We start from the raw sequence: 14,717 nt of genomic DNA on the forward strand, positions 1-14,717 counted from the left end.
TTTAAATAAAAGTTTAGAGAGAGATCACAAGAAAAGTTTAATTATTGAGCTTGAAAAGTTTTTTTTTTTCTTACCTAGGAATATTGGTTTTAAACCCTTGTTATCTGCAAAGAATATTTATGTTTAGATTATGAAAATTGATAATGCAATTGCAGAACGTAAGGATTTTTCATTAACCATTGCAACACATTATTCTGATTCATTTAGTGTAAATTCATTGTTCATACAGTACTATCCCTTAGCAATTATGTTGTCTAAGCCAATAAATGTTGCATTTTTGTAAAATGGCTATGACAAAGGAATGATTAACAAAATTCTCCACAAAATGTAAGACATGACTGTAACGAGTCAAGATAATATGAGAGGAAATGATAATAAAAAGACTTCATCTTAAGTCATTTGAGCTTAGACATTTATAACTTATACTTAGCTCAAAATCAACTGTGAAAATTCAGGTAAACAGAACATAACTATCACGAATTTCACTATATAAGTATTCTGTTTAATAAATATACTATATGCCTTTTAAAAGAAATAAGAGCAATAACACATGTATAATTGGGCAATCGTGTGTGTTTATATAAATATAGTGCTATTATATATATGTACATACACTGTATATACATGTATATAGTTTATATATGCTGGATTATACTTACATGTAAATTATGGATTTTTTTCTTTCACATATAACAATTTCAGTTTTATGCATTTATTTTCCTTGCTTCTGTCTAGCTATGTCCAAGTGAAGCTGGATGAAATTGTAAGTCTTCACTTTGGGAATATTCACATGTAAAAAGTAACTCTGCAATTACTATTTCTGAATTTAAAAGTCTTTTATCTTCCAATTTTTTTCATTTTATTACTTAAGTCATAGGGGACAAATTTCAGTCAAACTGTGAGTTAAGTCAAGTCCTCACAGCAAAGAAACTAATCTCTTATAAATATGCAACATAAGTCAAATGAAAAACAATTGAACATTTTTCATTTATTTATAGAATAAATTTTGCAGGTGAAAACAATTTCAGCAGCTTTATTAATTTGATTAAGACCTTTGTAATTTATTTAGGTATGTAGAAAAAGTGCAATCTTGAAGGTAAATATAAGAGAAGTAAAGAACTTATTTAAGACATTCATCATTCTATTTTACTTCTTTTAATATCATCCTTCATTTATAATATATAATACTAGTAATAATAATAACAAAGATGATCACTTCTAGTATGATTTTATATGAATTGAAGGGGAAGATTTTTCATATAAGAAAGCAGGTGTACACCAGGGGCTGCTAGTTGTGAAGAGGTAATGGCTTGACTACCTTCTTTAATTCTGATAATATTTGCTCCTGAAAATAATACATGCATTTTTGAGAATATGTATTGTTTCTTCTCTATTGCACAGATACAGATGATTTTTCACATGATTTTTAAATTTTAATAGAAAATAATACTCGTGGTTAACTTTAAAGATATATAGCCAGGAAGGCATTATAATAAATTATGTGTGACCCAAACCCTCCAATATCTTCGAACATTAAAAGACAGATGAACATTAGTAAAAAGAAGGCTTTCTTCATTAACACCCAGTGACAAAAAGGCCCAGAATACCTAATTAAATGTTTCTTTAATGTATCAGTTCATCCACTTGTTTATGAGTAGTATAATGAACTGATAAGACTTTGCAATGTATTCAAATGTATCAAAATCAAACAAGTTTCATCAAAAAGAATGTGCTAATAACCAGTACAAACAAACCTGTGTACTTTATTTTAATTCAACTGTAATAATTAGCAGGCCATTCTCTTGATGAGGAAAGGTACCACATTACCAATATTGCATTGTATGTGAATAGAGGGCTTTTGTGCTTTTGACTCATTTTACTAGGAACTTTCAGGGTTTTGAGTTTATTTGCATGATGAAAGACTACATAATGATTTTTGGTAGAATTTAAAACAAAAGCATAACTTGCCTAACCTGGGGGTGGCAAAGTTAGCTCTGAAAAAAGATGCTGAAACAAAAATGTCATTTGATTATGTGAAGGAATGGAAAGAAGTTCTCTTCTCCCTCCTGGTCCTATTCCTTTCACTATTCCTGACAGTCTTGCTTCTACTTCTGTTTCTGACTCTACCAAGATATTCTTGTGACTAAGGGCACATTCATTGAGCTCAAATTAGGTGCCAAGACAAGATCAGGTAATGATGAGAATCCCCGCACCTGATGACAAAATGTTCAATTAACTTATCTTGTACCTTAAGCTGAGAAAATAATCCAACGTATCTCACTTCATTGTGAAATCATTTAAAGTCCAGTGAAAAAATCAGAACCTAAAATAATAAATTTAGAACCACTTATGGAGATCGAGAGAATCAGCAAATGCTTTAAAAATATGGAACCTATCTTTAAAATCTCAAAGCCTTGCTTTTCCTCCTCTGAAATGCCCTTTGTCTTTGACATGGCATCCAAAATACTGGTTTAATCAAAATTAAAATGTAAAATATTTGTATTAAGACGCCCTCTTCCTACTGGAATTCATATATTTTCAGTAGACTTTACTTATTTACAACGTAAACTTTCTGACTATTCAGCTGTAATATTGTTGCTTGGAATTCTAAGGCTGTTTTCCCCACAGAATTGTGGTAAAACAATTTATTTTAAAATGTCTCTATTTTTTTTTGGCCTACCATAACTAACTTTAAAATAAAACAATTCTGTCAGTATGTAAACTATTAACCATATACTGTAATTTGAAGGAAAAGAAAGAAACCCCGAAAGTCTATCTAAATTGAACATTTTATATGTATTAAACTGAGTTGGGATTTTTTTACCTACTAGTGCTCTTCTTCACAAGATTTGGATTCAAAAGTGAAATCTATTCCTTTATTTCTAATTAACAGTTTATAGATGCTTTATTTTTCCAGCTGGTAATAAAAGGGAGGTGGGTAAAGAAAATGTTAACAGATATAATAATCTGTCTGTGGAATAATTAGGCCCATGAATCTCTCAGTTTTTCCTTTAGTAAACCTTCCTCAACAAGAAGGACAATAGAAAGAGAAGGGAAAAAATGAAAAATGCTTTTCCTTTTTGAAGACCATTTGATAAAGGCTTAATGGAGAAAGTCTGAACTAGACTTTCATATTAACCTTTCAGTGTTCTATCTTTGGAAGAATTAAACCCCATAGTAGGTTCACTGTATCTTCCAGCATGATTCTAAGACACTTCAATTTCCATCAGTTAACAATAGTCATTGGACATGAAATCAACCCTTAACAGTAACTAAAGCAAATATAATTAAAAGTAAATTTTTTGTGTATATATGCCAATCCCAATCTCCCAATTTATCCCTCCCCTCCCTTACCCCCAGTAACCACAAGTTTGTTTTCTACATCTGTAACTCTATTTCTGTTTTGTATTTCTGTTCATTTGTACCCTTTTTTTAGATACCACATATAAGTGACATCATATGATATTTGTCTTTCTTTGTCTGACTGACCTCATTATGACAAACTCTAGATCCATCCATGTTGCTGCAAATGGTATTATTTTGTTCTTTTTTATGGCTGAGTAATATCCATTGTATATATGTACCACATCTTCTTTACCTATTCCTCTGTCGATGGATGTTTAGGTTGCTTCCATGTCCTGGCTATTGTAAATAGTGCTGCAATGAACACTGGGGTGCATGTATCTTTTCGAATTATGGTTTTCTCTGGATATATGCCCAGGAGTGGGATTGCTGGATCATATGGTAGCTCTATTTTTAGTTTTTTAAGGAATCTCCATACTGTTCACCATAGTGGTTGTACCAATTTACTTTCCCACCAACAGTGCAAGAGGGTTCCCTTTTCTCCACACCCTCTCCAGCATTTATTGTTTGTAGATTTTTTGATGATGGCTTTTCTGACTGGTGTGAGGTGATACCTCATTGTAGTTTTGATTTGCATTTCTCTAATAATTAGTGATGCTGAGCATCTTTTCATGTGCTTTTTTAGCCATCTGTATGTCTTCTTTGGAGAAAAGTCCATTTAGATCTTCTGCCCATTTTTTGATTGGGTTGTTTGTTTTTTTGATATTGAGCTGCATGAGCTGTTTGTATATTTTGGCGTTTAATCCCTTGTCGTTGCTTCATTTGCAAATATTTTCTCCCATTTTGAGGGTTGTCTTTTCATTTTGTTTATGGTTTCCTTTGCTGTGCAAAAGCTTTTAAGCTTATTTAGGTCCCATTTGTTTATTTTTGTTTTTATTTTCATTACTCTTGGAGGTGGATCGAAAAAGATCTTGCTGCAATTTATGTCAAAGAGAGTTCTGCCTATGTTTCCCTCTAAGAGTTTGTAGCATCTGGCCTTACATTTAGATCTTTACTCCATTTTGAGTTTATTTCTGTGTATGGTGTTAGGGAGTGTTAAAAGTAAATTTTAATGCAAAAGAAATCACAAGGGTAAACTGAGGCAACAGTGCAAACTAAGACATTTAGCTTAGTTCATGGTACAGATGTGAAAAATGAATTATAAAAGTCTTCTCTTTTTTTTTAATTAGTAGTTTTTCCAAATAATACATAACTCATTATGCCACAGTTAATTTTGAGGCCATGTTAACATAACTTTTTCGTTTGCCCCATATCAGAATTTAAGGAAGACAACCCAGTTATTAATATTTATTTAAGAAAATAATTATTTATTAAAAATTTACTATAATTTGTCATATAATATACCCCAGAGCTAGGACTATTCCAGAGCCAAATATATGTAGTTTAAAACAATTTTCATTATGTATAATATTGTTCTTCTCTATTGGCATTTATGATTTGAGTTTTATCAGTATAAATGATATTGAAATTGCTCTTTAATTTGGATCATATACTCTTCTCTCTTTATAAATGTAGATAACTGATAGCTGAACATTGCTTAACTGAATTCTAATATATATATTCTGTATATATGTAAATATAATATATACACACACATATATATGGATTTTATTTACTAACAACTTTATCAAATAAATTTACATAATGCGTCACTGCACAGGTGAAATTTTAAAAAGATTTAAATTTAAGGTTCAAAATGGGGTAAGATATAGTGTGGAAGGCTGAACAATACATAAAATCTAGCTGCTAAGGTTTTATTTGTTAATTGAACCAGGCTTAAGTTTGACAATAAATCATTTCTCTTCCCATGTTAATTCAAATATGGCCACCCCGTTCTGAGATAATACATTCACTACTCCTACCGCATTTCAAAAAAATAAATTAGCATTTCTATAAATCATTGTGTCTTAAAGAAGGGCAGGTAGAGATATCAATTCTGGGGAACTTCTCTGCAAACTACTCTCTGCCTATCCTAACTGCAACATGCACAGCTCTACTCTTATTTCCACTGCAAGGGGCATCACAGAATGATAATAAACAAATATGTACTTCAAACAGAAAATGAAGAAAGAGAGAAGACAGTGTGTAGTCAGTTGGAAAAAGCTCCTAAGGTAGTTCTGATATGCTCACTCATCAACCCCCACTTTGAAAACTACTGTTCCCAGCAAGTATCTTTAGTTGCATCCAAGCAAATACTTTATCTTTCAGCATATGCAATTTGCTAATTTCCATGTTTGTACAAATCACCGTGGTTATTCTTTTATTTTCTGAAAATACACATCTCTCATGGGCATCAAAATTTAGTTTCAAGTTTCCTTCATCCAGTAGGCCTTTATTGATACAGTAATAGAAATTCTGATATTCTCTCAAACACTTATGCATACTATTTATTCTATGCTGATTTATATAAAATATGTTGGAATATTTTACCCTCAGTGTCCTTCAGTCACTTTGCCTGTCTGTACCAAGAATTCTGGCTTTTCCATTATATTATAAGTACTTGAAAATACAGACTCTCTTCAAGGTCTTCTGTAGCCCAGTGTCTAGGACCATATTTTGCACAGCTATGGAAAATATATTCTGAACAAACTTCGGAGTTTCATGGATCCTATCTTGTTTCTAGCATAGCCACAGTACTACCTTTTCCCCCCAATTATTTCTAATGGGGGGGGAAATAATAACAATAGACAGTATGTAAATATTTATTGACTAAATGAATGAACGTAGTTTTAAAATATGTATGGTCTATGCATTCTTGCAAAAGTTGATAGACCTTTGGTATGTAACCCAGAGAAAAGATGAAAAGGGATAGAGAGGGTTGGAGTGTGGAAGACGCAGCAAGAAGTGTTACAGTATGGGAAATGTAATAACTTCTTGTACTTTTCTTGGATTTCTTTATTAGTAATATACACACTGACCTCAAGGAAATAAGATTGAGGAAACTGAGTAGTGTGAGTATGTCTCTGGGGAGAAAATAATGAAAAGGAAGGAAGGGAGGGAGGAGCTCTAAAACTTAGTTTTATCTTCCTCAACAGCAGCCAAAGCAATGGAGTTTGCCTGGTAGTGTGCAGATGTGGCATTAGTGAAGCTTGTGCTCAGTTGTTTAAATGCTTATAAATAAGAGCAATAATTTAGTAGACTTTGTTGATGCCTTCTTTGCTATGATGGCTTAACTGGTGGTTCTACCACTTTACTGAAAATTCTATTGGAAAGTTAATCCAGCCAAGAGTATTAAATAAAACAGGGCACACATACAAGTATTATATGTACTACCTTCCTTTAGAGAGACGTGCAACTTAAAATTTTTATTTCTTCTATACCAGCCAAATATACAAGGTTTCACACTTAGAGTGACAGAATATGACTATCTCTATTCATATATTTCAGCTTCTGATCCTGTTGTGGACAAAGGTGATGTAAATTTAGCTGATGAATGAAGAGGTGCATGGATCATCATATGAATGAATATATAAAATGTATTTCTATCTTACAAGATGCAAATATTAATGTATAGCTAACCACATTCACTTAGGTGATGTGAGACTTTAAAAAGAGAAAAAAATCATCTGCGTTCTTACTAACATTTAAATCTTGAAATGCTACTATGATCATATTCTCCTCTATCTTACCAAAGGATATAATAAACTAACCAATGAGAGTTTAGTTTAGTAAATTTAGCCCAAAAATAAACATGTAAGGCAGATACAAAGTCATGCTTTTAAAATAATTTGAAGACATTTATTTCATTTATTTTCATTAAGGCTATGGATATGCCTAAGGAAATTCAGAGTTCTTTTTTGGTATCTGGAAGCTTGCTATTGTGGTGCTACACCTTAGCTTGCTTTAGTGTAGCACCAAAGCAAAGTCTTGGATGTTTGACTTTGTATTAAAATTATATATTATTGTTGGCATTTTATGCTGTCCTTGAAAAAAATGATCCTAAATTGTACATTTATACCTTTTAATACATCTAGAGTATAATTCAAGTATCTTAGAAGTTATTGTGCAAAAGAATTGCAGAATTTCAAACTGTTGTCAAGGCAAATAAATGGCACGTAGTCAACTATGTCTTAAAAGATGTAACATAAGAATATCTTGCTTATTAAATGGAATCAGGGATGTAGAGATGAATTCTTCAAATGTAAAATAAGCTTATATAAAATTAAAATATAAAAACATGATATTTAGGACTATTTAATATATTAGAATTTTAAAGTAAAATCTTCATGTGTATAGATATGCGTACCGATATTCCACATACTTTTATTACTATTTCCATTAACAAAAATGCTATAATCATATATAGAAAAGTTAAAATACAACTTACAAAAGCTATGAACAGGAGATACAAATTGAGTTGTATATATTGATCCACTGTAAAAGTTAGTAAGCATATCAACTTGAATTTTTCTGAATAACTAACTGTGTAAAGACATGATGTCATATGGAGGGCAGATATGGTAATAATTAATAACTCCTAGGGAAAGCTTTCTTATGCCTTAAAAATGCTCACAAACTGTAAACTCCATTGGTGCTTTATAGCATGCTGATATCTAAGAAACATAAAAAGCCTTTTGCACCTCCTATTAAAATGTATTTTTTATTTGATTGCTTATAGTTCTGAAATTGTGATATTATTAGATTTGTTTTAAATAGTTGAGGATCTCCTATCACTGTGGTATGTAGATTCTGCTCTGAGTCAATATTATTTTATTATGGACTATGCTTTTATCTTAAAAGGTGAAAATGTCAAAACAAATGTAAAATATAAAAAACAAAATCCAACAACTATGAATCTTTGCTAAATGAGTACTGTAGGGAGTTAGATTTCCTCTGCCTCCTGCTGTTAACAGTTGAAGCGACGACTGGATAAGAAAAGACTACTGTAGTTTGCAATCTCATCCTTTTGTCCAAGTCTCTCCACTAAAGCTACTATGGTTCAATAGAAAGCTAAGTCTAAAGAGGATCCCACAGATAACCAGAGATAATAGGCCTCACTGCTAAATGCCTTTCCCCCTGTGAAAATGGAACTCGGTATATTAGAGCTCCTTGACCTAATATGAAGATAAGCAGGCTATGATAATACAGCTTGAAAATCCTTGAAGTTTTTTTTACATAGTTTTAGTTCCCCATTACACTCTAGAATGTGGAATGGGGCTAAACTTTAAAGGATGTCTTCATGATCCAGCTATTGCTTCATAAGGAAGGGGAGACTGAAGCTCCATATGCAGAACGTGGGACCTCTGCTAATGACCATTTTGATAGTGCATCCTTTTGAATGTACATCCCAGTAAGCCATCATGGTGAAGGCAATTGTGACCACTGTAATAACCTCTCAGGAAGACTTTTTCTCATACCTTGAGAAAAATCTCAGACACTGCATTGTAGCTGAAAAGCAGGAAAAAACCTTTTCCTTTCCTCACTCTCCTACCTATCAGTTTAGTTGATACTGATAAACATTTCTCAGGATTTTGAATCAGACTGAATTTACACCATGAATGGATATATGCAAAGATGGAAGACAATGACTTTTTTGTGATACGTGCTGAATTAATTCATGGCTCACATAGAGAACCCAGTAGTAAAATGCTTAAGAGATATTGAATTCTGTCAGATCTGGGTGAGAATCCCTGTTCAGCCATTAATACCTATATAATCTTGGACAGGTTGTTTTAATCTTTTTGAGCTGCTTAAAATCTCTAAGTTGCATGATTTATATTATTAGAAGATCACTCTAGCAACTGTGAAGACTGGACTGAAGGGGGCTAGACAGCAGCTAAGAAAACAGTTTTGGTTTATAAAAATATTTTTCTTTGCAATAATTTTAGATGTACAGAAAAGTTGCAAAGATAGTAAAGAGAGTTCCCTGTGTATCATTCAGTCAGGCTCCCCTAATGTTAATATCTCACATACTGATGGTGCCTTTGTCAAAACTAAAAATTGGTACAACACTGCTAGCTAAACTACAGACTTTATTTATATTTCAACAGGTTTTTTTTTCCCACTAATTCCCTTTTTTCTGTTCTAGGAGCCAACTCAGGATATCATATTGCATTTAATAGTGTTACTTTTACATTTTTTTCCACATTCCAGCCTAAAGATACTGGTGACCTAGACTAGCTGGTAGCAGTGAAGAAGGAAGAAAGCAGATGTGAAACATATGCTGAAGCTAGAAACGATGGGTGAGATTACTAATAGATATAAGTCATGAGGCAAAGGAAAGAATCAAGGATGATTTGCACCTTCTGGCTTGAAGAACTGAGTGGATGGTGGTGACTTTTATTAAGACAGGTGACTGGAGGGAGGGTGGGATTGAAAACATGTTTAGAATGAAAATCATGAGTTTCATGTTAGACTTGTTAAGATGTGAGTATTAGCAATAATATACATAAAACATTTAGATCAATGTTGCCATATAGTCTGTGTTCAATAAATGATGGCCATTATGAAATTATTATTATTATAATCATCATCATTATCACCATTATTATCATCAGGAAGGAATTTCACTATTGCTTCAGGTTGCAAAGCAATTTTCTATCAAAGTGACAGTGAGAGAGGCATTCCTGTTTGGTTCTACACTTTTCTCTGTACAGTGTTTTCAGAGACCTATCCAATGGAAGTGTAAGCTGGAAATGCCAGGCCTTGTTTGGGGCTGCAGAAGTATATGCATATAACATTCCCTAACTAGGGACCCTATAGTACAAAGTGCTCCACTGTAAAATCCCAAGTTGAGAGGGTACTACACAGCTTGAACAAAGGCATAGAGGTATAAAAGGGAACAAAATATTAAGGAAATGGAAGAGGTTTGGTGAGTTGAAGAGAATGGTTAAAGATGATACTAGTAAGGCAAATTGGGGTCATGGTGAGAAGGGCTTAAATGCATAGTAAGGAGTTTGGAATTTATCCCAGTAGAGGGAAGAGTATATAATTTTGTAATATCAAGATCTTTCTCAGTGGGAAAACTACATCAATGTAATAATGGAATTCTAATGTAAAAAATCCTTATAAGGAACATGATTTCCTATGTTCAGTCTATTGCTAACCATAGTGCTTTTCAGAGTAGCAAGAATGGATATTTTGAAGATGAGAATGGTGAATTTAGCAAAAGGAGTCACTTTTGCTTTTGATAGAAATATTTAGTAGATTCCTATGCTGGAAAAGGCCCAGGGCTGCTGTAAAGGTTCAATTATGATGTGCTTTTTCTTTGTCAATCTTAAACCATTCTCTTCAAGTCAGAGAGAGAGAAGACTAACGTGCCAAAAATGGGGGACTGATCTTACTCTCTGAAGGATGGTAGAATATTATAGATCCTAGCATAAGTTTTATCCAGTGTAAAATAACAGAAGTAAATTCTGGCTGAGCTAAAAACTGAGGCATTTCCAGGATAAGAAAGGGCAGTATCTCTTCATGATGCTGTAAGTATACTTTCTTTGTGCTGTACATAGCCAAAATACCCAAAATTTACAAGTATCAGCATGTATCTAGCCTTTATCCAATGATAAGCTATTTTGACTGGAATTGTATGTTACATTTAATCTTGTAGCAGGTTCATTTCACACGTGCCTTGAACATCAAAGAGGGACGAAAGGGCAGGTTCAATGTACTACTGGATGTAAAAATAGGAAATGATTTGTATATATACTAAAATATTAACAATTAAGGGTTATTCTACCATTCATTAGATGGAAGGTGGGTGCATATAAGTTGGTAGAATAAAATCAAACAAAGGAGCAAAGATTTCTTCATAACTATGAATAATCTTTCATACTCTATTCATATTTCCCCAATGCTGGCATCTCTGGGCATTAGACATATTACCCAGAATTATTTCATTGTGTTGACATAGGTCTTGAGACTCAGATTCTTCAGTGTAAATAATGCAGAAAGTATTGGAGCTGACTTCACCATGGGGCCTTATATATATCTTTTATTAGATCTGCTTATATTTTATTCTTTGAACACATGTGCATGCTAAGCAGTAGAGATAATAAATAAGGTTTAAAGCAGTCACAAACAAGGGAATGTTATTAAGAAAATGAATGTTTTCATTTAGAATTAGCATGGTAGAATCCAGGCCATGAATCCCATTAGAAGATTTAGTCCTTCAACTGCAGCCCCCGGGGACAGACAAAATGCCAATAAAGATTCACTTCACATACATATATGAAGGATGAGAGTGTGAATGCTTAGAAACACTCCCATGTCTTCCTTGTTCAAAGGGTTATTTAATCTTGCTGGTGTTATTTGAAACAATGGTTTCAACTCTCTGCTTTGCTTTTCCTGTGCAGACACAGCCATCACAGTGCTGAGTGGAGAATCTGCTGTTTTCATAATTTAAGTATTGTTAGAATAGAAATAGGAGAAGAGCCTTCAGTAATGTATGTACCACTTAAAAATATCTTTGGAAGTTCTCTAAAAAAGCTTCTATATGTTTCTTCCTTAAAGTAAGAGATGTAATCTTTAAAGGCTTAATTCTGAATGATTTTAACATTGTTGTCTGTGATACTGATGCCTGATTTTTCTCAGTTACACTTAGTCCAGTTTCTGCACTAGTAATTTTCACCCTATTTGTATTTTTTCTTGTTTTGAGTGAAGAATCTAATTACATAAGTTTAAATTTTAAACCTGCTATAAAACAGTCAACAAAGTGGCAGGAATTTTATGAATAAAATATAACATGATGCTTCTTAAATGATGTTTAAAATACGACTTTTAGGTGTCTGTTCCAGGAATGATACAAAGTTACTTATCAAGAAGTTGGTGAGGCACTGACAAGAATATACAGTATCATATTTTGCATAGGGCTATTGAACATCTACTTCAAGGCAAGTCACTGTGAATACAAACTATATTATCTCAAGGAAATGACAGACTAGTTTTGGGAGATGTGACTTACACATGCAAATTCTTTAAAGATATTAAAAACTATTGCTATAGATGTAACACACTATAGGAATTAAGAAGGAGTTAATTACCCTTTGATACTGTTTGATACCTTAATATTTAATCTGATGTCCTCAACACCCAGGTCAACCCTGAGTAAGGACCTTTTGAAATGCTGAAGAACACAGCCTTAGCTCCCTGTTCACAGCTCATTTCTGTTTCAGTTTGTATTAGCTTGAATCAACTATTAAGTGTGTAGAATAGTAAAGTCTGTAAAGGAAAATATTAACCATGATTCTACACTTAAAAGTCCTGAGCTTCAGAATCACTTAATGATACAGTTATAATTATTCAAACTCTTGCATTTTTTTAAAGTGTTCTAGATTTAGAAAAATGCTGACTTGTTCAAACAACTGCATCTGAAATCATTACACTCCTTTCGCAAGAAAAAAAATAATCTCATATCATCATGGTTTAAAATATTCATTTAAGAATATGTTATGGAAATAAACTCCAGCTCCATGAATTTGGTTGTACTGCCATCTTTATCTCTGAACTGATGTTTCCATGCAGCCTTTTGTGAATGGTAGGAAAGGACTCACATTGCTATGAAAGAATGGCTGAGGTTATAGTGGTTGTACAGTTGGGAATCAGGTCAGGTTTTTCCAGACTCTTCTAGGTTGCTAACACTGCTCTCATCAGTCTGCACATATTCTACTAATTTCAATAAATAATTATTGATCTCTGCAATAAATCTATAGGAGTCAGCAATATTCTGCTCCTTAGAACTTAAAAAAGAGGCTCTTAAAGTAAAAGTCATAAGCATAATACAATCAGTTCATAATGGAAAATGTTATCCATCTGCAGAATAACTCAGACAGTTGTTTCCGTTGAGGAGTTTCTTATATAATCATATTTGGTCAGAATGATTTAGGTGTAGTCTCAGGAATCCACAGGAGGGAAAAGACAGCCTATTGATTTTTATAACCCAAATATTTCTGGAATTATTTCTATCCATCTCTAAGAAACCACTCTCTAAGCCATCATAATTTATTCTTGAACTAAAGTAATAGCTAATTATTTTAACAATTTTCACTCTTGACTCTACTCCCATAAATACCTTATCAAGAGCAGCCAAACTGATAATTTTTAAGTGCAATTCTAATTAGTTTCTTCCTTGCTTAAAAGCCCTTCAACAACTTCTTATAAAGTCCAAAGTCTGTAATATATTCAGGAATGCCCAGCATGGTCTTCACCTCCCAAATCCTCACCTCCACCCGTCATTATTTATCACTCTTTCCCTCATTCACTAAGCTTCAGTGCATCCACTCTCTATTACTTACTTAAAAGATGCAGGTTATTTTCCACCTAAGGAAATGTTCCATGTCCCCACTGCCTAAAATCTCTTTCTCTACTTCTCTGTCGTGTCCATGCTATAAATCCTTTAAGTCCTATCTTAAAAATCACTTCCACAGGAAAGCCTTCCCTGACTTCCCACAGAAAACTGGGTCCTCTATTTTGCAATCTCACAACCCCACTTAATTTTTCTTCAGAGTCACGAAAGCAGTTGTAATTAATTTTTGTGTGATTACCTCTTCAATAACTGACTCCATCACTAAACAATAAGTTCAGTGAGGACAGAAACTATGTCTGCCTTGTTAATGGGTGTCTTCACTGATTTACTGGGTACTTAGCACACGGTCTGTGTTGAATAAATATTTTTAAATGAATTAATCAATGAATAAATGAAAACTAAAACCTAGTCAAGTTCGAGGAAGAACTATTAAAACCAAGGACTAACTAAAGGAAGTCAATGAGCAAGAACTTATCCCTGCTTCACCAACACTGTGTCAGGAATGCAGGTGCCTCCTGAGGAAGCACCGTGGTTAAGGGTCCTGCTATGAATCAGAATGAATTACCATAAAGATTATCCAGCTACTACCCTTGCTTGATTCTATGCTCATCAAACAATGCTCTCTTTTCAATTTTTTCTTTCCTTGTTATTTTTTCAGAAAGAAATGTCACTGTGAAACATGGAATTATCCTGATCTCTATGACATACTTCTCATTGTAAATAAAAGATATTGATATTCCAGTTTATACATAATCCCTTATTAACTGAGTTAATATGAGTCAGTCTCACAAATCTAAATCCCTCTCCCCTGGTGGACAGAGTGGGGAAGAGCTAAGAAAACAGGATTTTGAAGAAAGCAATCCACTCAAGATTGCAGTGGACCTTAAATCAAAGGCATGAGCACAATCTGTTCTAGTAAAAAAAAAAAAAAAATTAATGTCTAGAAGGGACTTCAAGTATATAGAATAGAAACTGTTATAAATGCAGGATACAGAGCTAAGAATTCAATAGCCAAAGCAATAAAAATGAGAGGAGGTTGAGTAGAACTAAAGAGTGGCCTGGGAAAATTGTATGCCACAAACACTGTTGCTCATAGTACCAGAAATAGTACGTT

Source organism: Delphinus delphis, chromosome 4 (genome assembly GCF_949987515.2).
Source record: "Delphinus delphis chromosome 4, mDelDel1.2, whole genome shotgun sequence".
NCBI classification, from domain to species: Eukaryota; Metazoa; Chordata; class Mammalia; order Artiodactyla; family Delphinidae; genus Delphinus; species Delphinus delphis.